Source organism: Equus quagga, chromosome 14, assembly GCF_021613505.1.
Source record: "Equus quagga isolate Etosha38 chromosome 14, UCLA_HA_Equagga_1.0, whole genome shotgun sequence".
Lineage (NCBI taxonomy): Eukaryota > Metazoa > Chordata > Mammalia > Perissodactyla > Equidae > Equus > Equus quagga.
In genome coordinates, this window is record NC_060280.1 from 18,693,261 (window position 1) to 18,706,948 (window position 13,688).

Genomic DNA, 13,688 nt, shown 5'->3' on the forward strand with positions numbered 1-13,688 from the left:
TCAAGAGAGAAAAATAGTAATATGTCAACTTGCTCCAACAAAAACTCATAGGCAGCTATGGGGATTCTTGGGGATGGCTGGCTTTTGCTGCATTTGGATCCCTAATTTTGGATTGATTGCTAAGCCTCCCTATGATAAACTACAGGGGCCAGAAACGAACCCCTCTGAAAGGGATAAGCTATGTGACCAAGTTTTCAATAAGCTTAAAAACTTGCTAATGGAAGTACCTGCACTGGCCTTACCAGACCTGAGCAAAACATTTGACCTATATGTTCATGAAAGACAGGAAATAGTTATAGGGGTGCTAACTCAAATGTTGGGACCCTGAAAAACAGTGATAGCCTAGGGGCTGACTCAGTGGTGCAGCGGTTAAGTTCGTGCGCTCTGCTTGAGCAGCCTGGGGTGCTCCAGTTCAGATCCCAGGTGCAGACCTATGCACCACTTATCAACCCATGCTGTGGCAGGTGTCCCACATATAAAGTAGAGGAAGATGGGCACAGATGTTAGCTCAGGGCCAATCTTCCTCAAAAAAAACCCAACCAGTGGTAGCCTATTTCTCAAAGCAGCTAGACACTGTGGGAAAAGGATGGCCCCCATGCTTGAGAGTTGTAGCTGCCACCTGCCTCTTAATCAAGGAAGCAGAAAAACTGACTATGGGCCAACCCATGACAGTGTGGACCCCCCACCAAGTCTCTAGCCTACTAGAGTCTAAAGGACATCTATGGCTATGCCAGAATAGGATACTACGATATCAAGTTATGCTGCTAGATTCCCTTCAGATTTATTTAAAACTCTGTCATACTGTAAACCCAGCTACCCTGCTCCCTGATTCCAGTGGGCCTATTACCCATGTCTGCCCAGAAGTGACTGATCAGGTTTACTCTAGCTGCAAAGATCTCCAGAGTGAACAACTACAATGCAGAGGAAGTATGGTTTGTAGATGGGAGCAGCGTTATGAATAATGGACAAGGAAGAGCAGGTTATGCAGTAGTGTCCCTGCATGCAACCACAGAAGCCAAGGGGCTAACACCAGGCACCTCAGCTCAAAATGAAGAAATAATTACATTAACTAGAGCTTTGGAATTGGGAAAAGAAAAAATAATATACACAGACTCTAAGTATGCTTTCTCTGTAATTCATGCTCACAAAGCCATTTAGAGATTTTATTTTTTCTTTCCTTTTTTCTCCCCAAAACCCCCCGCTACATAGTTGTGTATTTTCAGTTGTGAGTCCTTCTAGTCGTGGCATGTGGGATGCCACCTCAGCATGGCTTGATGAGTGGTGCCATGTCTGCGCCCAGGATTTGAACCAGCAAAACCCTGGGCTGCTAAAGCAGAGCGCATGAACTTAACCACTCGGCCACGGGGCTGGCCCCTCATGAAGCCATTAAGAAAGAAAGAGGACTTCCTAACAGCAGCAGTAAAGAAACTAAACATGGGCCAGAGATCCTTAAACTGCTGGAAGTGGCACAGGGCCCCAAGGAAGAAGCTGTGGTCCATTATAAAGGCCATCAAAGGGGAGAATTAGAGACCAATAAAGGAAACGACTTGGCAGATAAAGCTACAAAAAGGGCTGCTAAATCAAGAGAGCTTCTCCCAATTACCATTAATTCCCACTCTAGCCTTGTATGAATTTACACCAGTGTATTCCCCTGATGAAGAAAGGGAAGCCACCACACAGGGTGACCAGTGGTCCCCACTAGTCAAGGGCTGGATGATAACCAAGGAGGGAAGATTTGGGTCCCCAAACAAAAGCTTGGGAGCTCCTTAAGAATGCTCATGATTCTACACATTATGGAAAAGAGACCTTATGCCTATGACAAAGGTCATAAGCACCATAGGTATGAAAGAATTTACTGAAAAAATAATTGAACAATTTGTTTATTGCCAGGGGACAATGTACAAACAAGACCTCCTGTACTTCCCCTGGCCAGAGCAACTCAAATTCAGGGAACTTTACCAGGGGAAGATTGGCAAGTTGATTTTATTGTTATGCCCATGGCCCTCGGGGAATACAGATACCTCTTGGTGTTTATGGGATACATTTACTGGATGGATTGAAGACTTTCCTTGTGGGTCAGAAAGGGTGAACGAGGTAACAAAGGAGTTGTTAAAAAAGATAATTCCCCGTTTTGGGTTGCCGAGATCAATTCAGAGTGACAATGGGCCACTCTTTACGTCAAAGACAACCTCTAAAGTCACGAGAGTTTTGAAAGTTAAATGGAGGTTACATGCTACCTGGAAACCACAATCATCTAGAAAAAGTGAGCGGGCCAATCAAACTCTAAAGAAAACTTTGGCTAAACTGTGCTAAGAGACACAAGAAAATTGGCTAAAATTAGTGCCAATAATAGCCCTCACTTGGATAAGGGCTGCTCCAAAAGGCGACCCGAAGCTTAGCTCCTTTGAAATGACCTACGGGAGGCCATTCCCTAAAGACTCAGATTCACTTGCAAACCCAGACCCAGAAGTCTCCATGGCAACCAAACACATAATCAATCTGAAGGAGGTGGCAGACACACTTGATAAATATCGAAACTTCTGTCTTCCCTTGCCTACAGAGGTCAAGCTCCACCCATATGAACCTGGAGATTGGGTCTATCTTAAAACTCGGAAAAGTGGTTCTCCCCAAGATTAGCTAAATCCTATTCAAGTAGGGCCTCGCTTGGTGTTAGTGACCACTCATTCTTCCCTAAAATTAGGAGTCACCCCTTGGGTCCACCACATACTGGTAAAAAAGGCACCCGTGGGGGCTGGCCCCGTGGCCGAGTGGTTAAGTTCACGCGCTCTGCTGCAGGCAGCCCAGTGTTTTGTTGGTTCGAATCCTGGGTGCCGATATGGCACTGCTCATCAAACCACGCTGAGGCAGCATCCCACATGCCACAACTAGAAGGACCCACAACGAAGAGTATACAACTATGTACTGGGGGGCTTTGGGGAGAAAAAGGCAAAAAATAAAATCTTTAAAAAAAAACAAGGCACCCATGCCTGAACATCAAAAGAGATCATCACAGACGATTGATGACGCTGAGTTTTCCTGTGAACCACTCTCTGATTTGAAACTCTGGTTTGGTGACACCATAAAAATAAGTAAATCCCAATGACCTGTCAACCTACTCCCATAAAAATACTGGGGGTTGCATTCATTATAGCCTTATTAATAGTTTTAACCCTTCCATTCACCTGCGCCCTGCCTGGGACACCTGAGTACTTTGGTTGTTCTCATATGACTCACTCCTACTCCCGGCAGGCACATTAAAAGTTAGAATGTCTGGATTACTGTGCAGTGTTATAGATAGCTATATAGTCATTGGTGCTTTGTGTTCTTTGGTCGCATCATGGCAGACCGGGGAGGAATCTGTGCCTTTGCTAATACGTCTTGCTGTTTCTATGTTAACACTAGTGGTGAAGCCGGGTACCTGAGGGTTACTGTAGATATTCAATAAGTACATGATTGCGTTTTGACCTTGTTATAAATCTTCTCAATTTGCTGTTTTCTTGTTTAGCTTGAGGGGTGACTTGGGTCTCCAGGATTTGTGAGTTTTTTTACAGAAAAAAGAGAATGCCTCCCGGGAGGTTGCAATCACCAAATGGCCAGCCTCCAGCAACTATTGCAGAATGCCCAGGGGCTTATCAGGAGTGACCCCTTTGTTCTCTGAACCTCCTCCTGCCAAGCCCCTTAGCTCTATAAACACGCCCTGCTTTTCACTCTGGGGAAGGTGTGAACCCATGCTCCCGCCTTCCTGTCTTGGCCAACTCAATGGGACCGTTCTCTACCTCCAAGCACCAGTGTCTCAGTGTTTGGCTCGCTGCACATCAGGCACACAGATTTGACATTAAGAAGTTTGGTGTCAGTGGCACCATAAAAGAAAGTGCAACCAGGTTACTGGAAGAGGCCACTTGGCCAATAGAAAAGAGCCAGCCAGACCTCACAGAAAAATCTGGAATAGAATCAAACAAGCCCTTCCCAGCTTAACTTGGTTCCTCGCACACTTGAGCCTCTTAATGGCTATCCTTCTTCTCGTGCTCTTTGGACCCTACATATTTCATTGTCTGGTACAGTTAGTGACTAAATGCATTAAAGCTATAAAGTTACAGAAGGTTGTGACACAAGGATATGAGCCAATATCTGGTGACCCACAAACCTACCTAAAGTTAGCTGGGGAAAACTGTGCTCCTCCACCAGTCCCCATGACAGCGCCCATGCTCAGCAGGAAGCAGTTACAGAAGATGTACCTTCACCCGTGACCCTCAAGAATGAGGAGCAGGATAAAACTACAGGAGGGATTTTTGTCACCAACTAACCTGCCTGAGTAACTCATAAGAGGTTTTGAAAGCATTTAACTGTTTCTCAAAGTTGTTTTTCAGTTATGTTAAGAGATGAAATCACCAACTGCCCTGAGCCGGTCCAAACCCCACGGCAAGACTGATGCCTGAGCAGACAGGCTAAGTGTCCAAAACTTACCTTCGCTTCACTTGAATGTTAAGATCTCCGCCCTAGGAGGAGCTTAAGCCTTATTAGCACAACATGCAATGTACATGAGTGTGTTTTTAAACCACGCCTGTGCGAGTTTATACCCACCTCTACATGGAGTATGAAACTTCCCTTTTGAATATTCATTCCCCATCCGGAATAAAAAGCACCTGTCTTCTTTTGCTCGGGGATCCATGGCTTTGGAAGTGATTCTCTGTGGTCTCATTTCCTGCAAAAAAAAAAATTGTACTTTGTGTGACAACTACTTCTGGTGAAGGCTTTGATTTCAACTCACCAAGAAGCAAACTCACTTTGGTTTGGTAACAATCCCACGCTAGGTTGATTACAGTGGCTCTTATAATGTCTTGAAATCAGGTAGTATAAGTCCCTCAACTTTTTTTTTTTGATCAAGTTTTGGCTACTCTCCGTCTTCTGCACTTGCATATAAATTTTAGAATCAGCTTGGTAATTTCCACAGAAAGAACCTGCTTTGATTTTTATTGAACTTGCTTTAAATCCACAAATCAATGCAGAGGTAAATGACATCTTAAAAATATTGAATCTTCTGATCCATGAACATGATATATGTCTGTATTTAGATCTTCAATTTCTCTCACAAGGTTTTGTACTTTTCAGTTCATATGTCTTTCACATATTTGGTCAAATTTATCCCTAAGTATTTCTTTCTTTCTTTCTCTTTCTTTCTTTTCTTTCCTTTCTTTCTTTCTTTCTTTCTTTCTTTCTTTCTTTCTTTCTTTCTTTCTTTCTTTCTTTCTTTTCTTTCTTTCTTTCTTTCTTTCTTTCTTTCTTTCTTTCTTTCTTTCTTTCTTTCTTTCTTTCCTTTCTTTCTTTCTTTCTTTCTTTCTTTCTTTCTTTTTCGCTGCTAAATAGTGTTTTTAAGATTTCCATGTTCAATTGTTCATTCCTAGAATAAAGAAATATAACTGATTTTTGTACATTGACTCTGTATCCTGCAACTTTGCTAAACTCATTTACTTGTTCTAGTAGGTTTTTTTTTTTGTAGTATTCCATATTATTTTTGTCTGCAACTACAGTGGTATTTCTTCCTTTCCAATCTGGAAGCCTTTTATTTCTTTGTCTTGTTTTATTGCACTGACTAGAATCTCCAAAACTATACTATTTGATCGAAGGCAAGTTTTGCAGAGAAATATTCCTGATGCCCAGGCCTAGATTAGGCTCAACTATTGTACCGTGTTGAACTTAGATTTTTTTTAATTTACTAAATCATTATTTATACTTCATTATTAGGCTCTCAGTTTTTCCAGCATTCAAATATTCATTAAATGTTCAAATATTGAACAACTATTGCATGCCAGACTCTGTGCTGGTTGTCAGGGAGACAATCCTCAGCACACTCTCCATATGGTAAAAAAAACAAAAGGAGTACACAGACAGACATGGACTTTGCCCTGATCAAGTCTTAGCATCTCATGGAGGCAGTTTAGAACAAGAGTTAACAGCACAGGCTCCAGATTCAGTCAGCTTGGGTTTGAATCTGGCTCTGCTCCTTAGTGGTTGGTCAACCTTAGAAAACTTAATTGCCTTTCCTAAATCTGTAAAATGAGGGTATTAGTAATATCTACCTCCTAGGATTGCTGTGAGGGTTACATGAATTAACACCTTAAAGTGCTTAGAACATGGCTTGCATAGTAAATGGTCAATAAATACTATTAGAGGGCAGGAGTCGTTCTGCACAGGGTACATCTACAAACGGACTGAGGAAGGATGGGTGTGGAAACATTAACAAGCATAAGAAGCAGTTTACTTTAGCTGCTAAGCATAGAGTGTCAGCCATACCTCGTTTAAACCCTTGCTCTGCTGCTTTCTGGCTGTACAACTTTGAGCGAACTACTTAAACAAGAGCAAACTCAAGTGCCTTGCATCTTATCTGGCACACAACAGATGCTTAATGGATAAGCACTTATTGACTATGGACGTTCTGCAAAGCCATCATATCGCCAACATGTGTTCATAATAAGAGCTGCCATTTATCAGGGCTTACCATTTCGGACCCTGTGCTAGTTACTTTCCATATATTCTCTTTCATGCTTCTTAACCTAGCTTGGTGACCATAATCTGCCCCACTTCATGGTAAAGAAACGAGATGATCTCTACGTAGCTACGACCAGTGTGAGGTTGGAGGCCTAAGTGGCGGCTTGGAATCCAGCCCTTGACCAAACCGGGGCTCGCACTGGGTCCTTTGTCACCAGCTGGGCCCTGGACAGCCCGCTCGGGAGATGGCGCCAGGAGCCGGCAGTCGGCCAGGCTGTACCACCCCAGGCAGCCCCTGCCTCCAGGAGGTGCCAGGCGAGGCCTCTCCCGCCGCCACTTGGGCACGGCCCCCTCCTTCGCTCTCACGGGCCTGGGGGCTCCGGCCTCGAAGGTCTCCCGAGAAGCGGAGCCAGCGAGTCGAAGCAGAGCTCTGGGGAGGAAGGGTGGCACCGTCTCCCTGCAACGCGCTGGGGGCAGGGCTTCTGCGTCAGCGACGCGCGACCGGGGCGCCGACCGAGCCGCCGCCGCCGCCTGCAGGTCTGAGCTGCGGGCTGGGGCGGCGCCGCGGCCGCCGGAAGCGCGATGCCTTGAACTTGGGTGAGCTGCGCAGGCTGTCCTTCCGCCGCTTGTCTTCCTAGCTGCTCCACGACCCTCGGGCTGGAGCAGAAACGCCGGCCAGGCCTGACTGCCCGCCGGCCTTCAGTGGGGAGACGGGCCGGGCCCCGCCGCGCTCTCTAGGCCTCGGCTGAGGGAGCGGGGCTGGCTTGGGAGGCGTTTCCGTGGTCGCACCGTCCCCAGCCCGGTTTCCAGCGGCCGGGGGTGGAGGTGGCTGGTCCTGTCTAGGGGGTGGTTCTCGGGGCCGAGGAGAGAGTTTTTCCTCCTCGAGCCCGGAACCGCTTTTGAATGTTGCCGCCGGCGCAGTCAGGGGCCGCGGGCGCAGCTGTTGGTTCCAGGGCAGGTGCGCTCGAGGAGGGGCCGCGGCGGCGAGGGACGGCGAGCGCGAGGCCGGCCGGAGGGGGGCCCCGCTGCGCTTAGACACCCTGCGCGCCCCCGACCCCCCGGTTGGAAACCCTTTCATGGGGCCACAGCTCGGAAAAGGCCAAGTCGATCCACGTAGCCGGCCCTGCTTTTCTGAATTCGCTTGGGCTGCTCCCCTTCCCAGAGGCTTTGCCTTGTCGAACCAGCTGGCTCGAGACCCGGCTGCCACAGAACGTTTCCTTGCTAATCATTGTAGTAGTTATTCCTGGAAAGGAAACCTTCTGGGTTAGCTTTTGAAATGACTCCTCCTGTTATTTGTGTCGCGTTGCAAAATGTGGATTTACTATTATTAGTCAAGTTTATCCCCAGCCCTTTTGTTCAGTTGCAGCGTACATCCATATTCTGACCCCGTCCTATTTCACGGTGCCAAATGATTCTGTTCTTTCCTCTGGCGTGTTTATAAAGCTGCCGTAACACTTGCCATGGTTTATAATTGTTAGATCTTCTGCATAAAGTTACTCTTTTCCACTCCCCTCCGCCCATTCTTCTTGCTCTAAAATGAACTCCATCCATTCAAAATTTCATCTGGGGCGTGACGTGCCGCGAACCAACGATCTTAAATTAGTCACCTCTATATTGAAGTCATTTCTCTAAGAAGTGATGCTTTTTTAATTCAGAACTCAAAAATAGTATGGATTTTTCTCCTTTCCTTTGATGCTGACTGGCTGTCGTTTTTAAATATTTTCTTCCAGAATATGACTGTATGTTTCCAAAATGTGTTCTTTGTCATTTGATGTAAGTGAACTTTATATTTGATGTATGTAGCCGGGCCTTCTTAGATTACGTCTAAACACCCAACAGGCTTCCCCTTCTCCCAAAAAAGGCAGGGAAGGTCCAGAGAGAATTCTGACAAGTCTAGTTATGAAATGTATTTAGTAAACACACTGGTGCTGTCAGAAATCCATATTCTTAACCTTAATTCTTATCCTTTTGTGGTTTTTCTTTCTATAAAATTTTTTTCTGATTAGGATCTTTCATCCCAGAACAGGCACCCCAGACTCTCTAGTGACTCTGACTGGTCTAGTTGTTTCACTGTGTATCTGTTATATCTCCTGTTCATTTCTTGTCTTGCAGAACAGCTGATAATCTGTTTACAGATCTAGAGGTTGAGTAAGCAATGAGTAATAAAATAAATTATCCTTAGGGACCTCGTTTTTAGTACTTAGTTTTTATCACTGATGTTAAAGCTGACAGTGACGATAATTGATGATTATTTCAATTATAAATGTGTTTATGTAAGTAAAGAAGTTGATACAAAATTTCATGGAGAACAGGTTTCAGAGAGGTTTTCTAAATACTACAGTACTTGTGAGCTAGTCAACTTGTTCCCCTTTCAGGCTTTTCAACTTGCTTTAATCCTTTTATGAATGGATATGGTTTAAATTTTCACAGAAGTTTCTTTTTTTTTTTTTTTTTTGCTGATTACCCATGATGTAATTTTTATGTCTTTATAAAGACTATTTGAACTACAGCAATTCATTTGTTAGAAAAAGAAATAATCATGTGTATGTTACCACCCACTAGAGAATGTGGCATTTTTGGAATCCTTGATATGAGTTTCAAAATAACAATTGTTCTTTATTTAGAAAATCCTTCAAATGTTGCTTGAAAGCACATCATTATCCTTCTAGAAAGGACTGAATTATAGGTGGCACAATAGCATGAGAGCTGCTAGTTCTTTGAGAAATCTTGACCAGAGATTTATCTTTTGCTGAATTCTATGCCAGTGATTTGAAAATTGTGTTCCTATGCAATACTGCTATTCCATGATCTAGAGGGGAGTATGTTTCTAATATCAAATAGTGAATATTTCTCAATTTACTTAAACATTAATGATAAATTTTTACAATTTTGTATTTTTTATTTTAGGAATTTTTCTTAACTTCAGCTTCTCGCCAAGTTAGTACTAGTAGATGTCTGAACAAGTTAACGAGAGTCAAAAGAATACTAAGTGAATAATAAAACAATATTTACTGCATTACATAAACATTTATTGTATGCTTATGAATCTGCCAGAAAAGAGAACACAGCTGCTATGCTCAAAAAGCTTACAGAGGGGGATAGTCAAGTGACCTAACTGATGATATATGCTGTGATAGAAGAATGTGCAGAGTCACCAAAGAGGGACACTGAAAAAGCGGTGGCGAGTGACTAGAGCGTGGCCTAAACAGATTGTTTTTGTGAACACGCACTCTTGGTTGTGGTTTTATATTGCATATAGATCAGAGTCATATTTTTATGTTAAGGATTTAATATTTACCATTATTTTATGATATTCAAAATGAACTGTACATTCCAGGCTCTCGCCACTGAAGCAGGTTCAGAGCCACTGTTCCAGGCTCTGTTAGTAGTCCCTAGATAGTCTTCCCGTTTAATCCAAGGAGTTAGTGATCAGGTTTCCCAGATACCAAGTGCAACTGTAGGATAACAAGTTAATATGCTGCCTCAAATTATAAACCTTATCATTCAGTTAGGGCACCAGAACAAAACAATGCAGAAACAAAAGGGACCATTTTCTAACTCAATAATAAGCAACAAGGCTTCTTTTTAAATAACTGTTTGGTAAGCACACTGGTTAAATTATCATTGCATATTTTACACTAAATATTAAGACCATGTATTTCAAAGGTTTAATTTTTTTCTTTGTTAAGTTATGGAGGTGTAATTTACAGTTTTTGGTATGGTTGATTAGCATCTTTTATTGCATTTTGGTTGGACTGGTACAAGAAAGCTAGAGGAGATGTAAGTTTCTCCTTGGGAGTAAAATATTTGGTTAGAGGTTACCTACTAACTCCTCACCCAAGCAAAAATTCTTCTCTAAAATACTCATTGGGTGAACTACTCTTTGTTTAAATACCTCCACACTTACGATGAAAGCAAGCTCACCACATACATTATAAGACAGCCCTTAACACTTCTGGATAATTATGGATGTTGGAAATTCTTACATTGACCTGAAATCTGCCTAATTTACACTTAGTGGCCATTCTGTTTTCTGTAACTACATAAAATAAATCTTACTTCCTCTTCCACATGAAAGCTCTTCAAATGTTTGAACAAATCTATCATATTTCTTCGCATCGTTACTGAATGGTGATTATCTAGAATGAGTTGCTTTGTTTCCTTTTCTAGATCCTTAACATCTTGTGTGCTCTCCCAGATGTGTTCAGATGATGAATGCCCTTTCATCAAGTGCGACCGCGTGGAGCTGGTTACAGCGCTTCAATTGGGGGCCATTACAGAGTCAGCGGGATGGGGCTTTTGCTCTCGACGTCTGCTGCTAGCAAGAGTTTATTTTAGCATCTTTCTTGTCCCTATTTACTGTTGACCCTCTTTGACTGAAACCCTCAGACCTTTTATATTTTAACTGCTTTTAAGCCCATCTTACCCTTGTGTTTTTGTGCAGTTGGCTTTTCAAAACATATCCAAGATTTAACTTTTAGTCATGTTTGATATAGCATATTCTGTTTCAGAAGATCGGTACCTGTGTCAGTCTTGATTCTGATATTCAGTGGGCGTTATTCATTCATTTCCATGGTAGTCATCCGCAGATCGGGCAGCCTGCAGTCTTGTCTCAAAGTCATCAATAGAAATGGCAAACAGTCTATCTCGCTGCCAGTCTTTCTCCCTTCTGCCGCTCTGCTTTAGTCACTCTGCCCGGTTTTGTTAAATTAACTCAAAGGCAGCTTGCTCTCCTGTGTTAGGCACTTTCTGTTACCTCTGCCTGGAACGTCCTCCCGTCGCCATGCCTCTACCGCTCTTCTCTGGCTGACTCTGATCTCAAGTCAAATGTTTACCGCGGACTTCTTCCCTGACACGAGACTACGTCAAGTCCCCCTTTCATAGGCTTTCGTAGCAGCTTGTTTGGCTTAGTGCCTGTCATTTTGTAATTATATATTTATTGGTGTGATTGCTGCCTCTTCCCCACTGTCTCAGATGCTCCGTGGTGTCAAGAACCGTGTTTCTTTCACTCACTGTTGTATCCCCAGAACACATCAGAGCACCAGGCACGTGGTACTTGTTGAGAGTAATTTATAAAGAGGCATGTAACACAGTGGCTCCCTAACACCAGTCTGTAACCATGGGCTTCTGATGCTGCTTTCACACGTTTGGATTAGAACAAGAAAAATAAGGACAATGCTGTACATGGATGTATGCAGTCTATGTCAGTGTGAAGTTAATGCCTTCTTGGGAAAAACTTTTATTCTCATAATATATCCTTCTTTTCGGGTTACAAATTGTTCCTTTTTAAATTTCTGTTAAGTTTTGGGATTTTTAATTTATTTTTGGAAACTGTCCTTACTTACAATAAAAAAACACGGTTGCTTTGAGATTTTACTAGTCTGTGAAATCCAGAAATCACTAATGTTGAATACCCTAGAGACCGCCTCTAAGCTAAAATCTTTGTTTCTCTTTGGATACAGTTGCTATGAATCCATTTGACTATATTTAAGATATATAATTTTGCTTTCAGAGATTTTTTTTTAGTGGCCTGGATCTTGCTCAACCACTTTCATTTATCTCTGTAATATATTTATCATTGCCAAGTAGGCTCCAATTCAAAACAGTAATTGTTGAGTTTTTCTTTTTTAGTACAATAGTAGTTTTCGTGTATTTAATGTGACTAAAAGAATAAACCTCAAATACAGTACATAAAATTTTAATGCCCAAAGCAAATCTACATATTTATGGTTACTGAGAACTCTTATTATAAATGGTTTCATATTTTAAAGTTATATATTTTGTACTTTAGAATTATAGCTTTATTATTTTTTTGATTAAATGATGAGGCAGGTTTCCTGACAAAACTTTTCTCATAAAATTTTCACTATTTCACCTGCTTTATATGATATGAGTGTTAATTTGGTTGAGATAAAATGATAGTCCTTGATGCGTAAATAAAACGGAATTTCTTAAGTGGGAGGGATCATTTTTTTTTTAATTGTAATACATTTTTCTTTTTCTAACTTTGTTTTTTTTTAAACCGATTAGCTATGTGACTTTGTTACTTTAACCTCTCCGTGCTTGTTTCTTTAGCTATCCTGTTTCTTCATCTATAAAGTAGTTCTTATAGGGAGTTAAATGACTGAAATCGTGAATACATGTAAAGTGCTTATAAGAGTGTGTTACAAAATGGAAGTGATCAACAAATACTAGTTGCTTTTACTATTATTAGTAGTAGGGTTGGTGTTAAATAGGGATTTTCATACTCAGTTATAGAATACGTCAGCATAGATAAATACTAAAAATGTATATTATTTTCTATTCTAACCATATTCTCCATGCTTGATATTCTGATAAATCATTATTTACCAAAGGAAAACACTATCTAGAATAAACACATCCAACTCTTCTCTAGACACGATACATAGAATTATATCTTTCAAGACTTTAGAGTAAGTGGTTATTAAATAAATGTTTTGAGATTAAATTTTTAGGTCAATTCAGTAACATCGATTTATATTAATAGTAGATTATTAAAGTAGTGATCCAGCCTTTTAACTAAAATATCATCTTCATATTTAGAAAACAATTTACATAAATTTTAAGTTAACACCTAGAGGAGTTAAAAAGCACAAGAGCTGGCTTTTTTTTTTAAGCAGAAAATGTGAGGCGCTTAAATAATCTAACGTCATTTTCTTAGGTTTTTCAAACCAAAAATCTGCTTAATTTACATATATCTTACAATTAAAAATAAGTTACACATTTTTAAATAAAGTAATTCAACAACAAATATGGGTTTTTTTGTTTGTTTGTTTGTTTGTTTTGAGGAAGATTAGCCTGAGCTAACTACTGCCAATCGTCCTCTTTTTTCTGTGTCTCCCTGGAGGGAGAATTCTGTTTGACCTGGTCCCCGCTACCTCCATGCCTGGGTGCTGCCCTCTCAGGCAGCCTTCCTCTTGAATTTGCCTCCTGGACCTTGATGCCGGCTTGGGGAGCCCCTGCTGGACCCTAATGCTCAGTAACATCATCCCAGGGCTTCTATGCTCTGGATCTTGCGTACCTGGTGCCATTCCGGTCTCATCTGCAGAACTGAGCTGAGCCAGAACTCTAAAATGGCCAGATATCTGGGCAAAATTTCTAGAAGGAAGACAATGTCCCACACTGTTGTGTTAATGCCTGGTTACCCTTGCCCCTGGCACAGGCTGCCCCTCACCTGGCAG

At 41.9% G+C, this 13,688-nt stretch overlaps 1 protein-coding gene across 1 annotated transcript in view; it reads left to right on the forward strand.

Moving 5' to 3' along the window:
* The first annotated feature begins 6,945 nt into the window (after positions 1-6,945).
* Positions 6,946-13,688, forward strand: part of RNF141 (ring finger protein 141) — a 42,735-nt gene continuing 35,992 nt past the window's right edge. The window contains exon 1 of the mRNA XM_046637524.1: positions 6,946-7,083. The gene's annotated coding sequence lies outside the window, so the exon portion shown is untranslated. The remainder of the gene's footprint in view (positions 7,084-13,688) is intronic.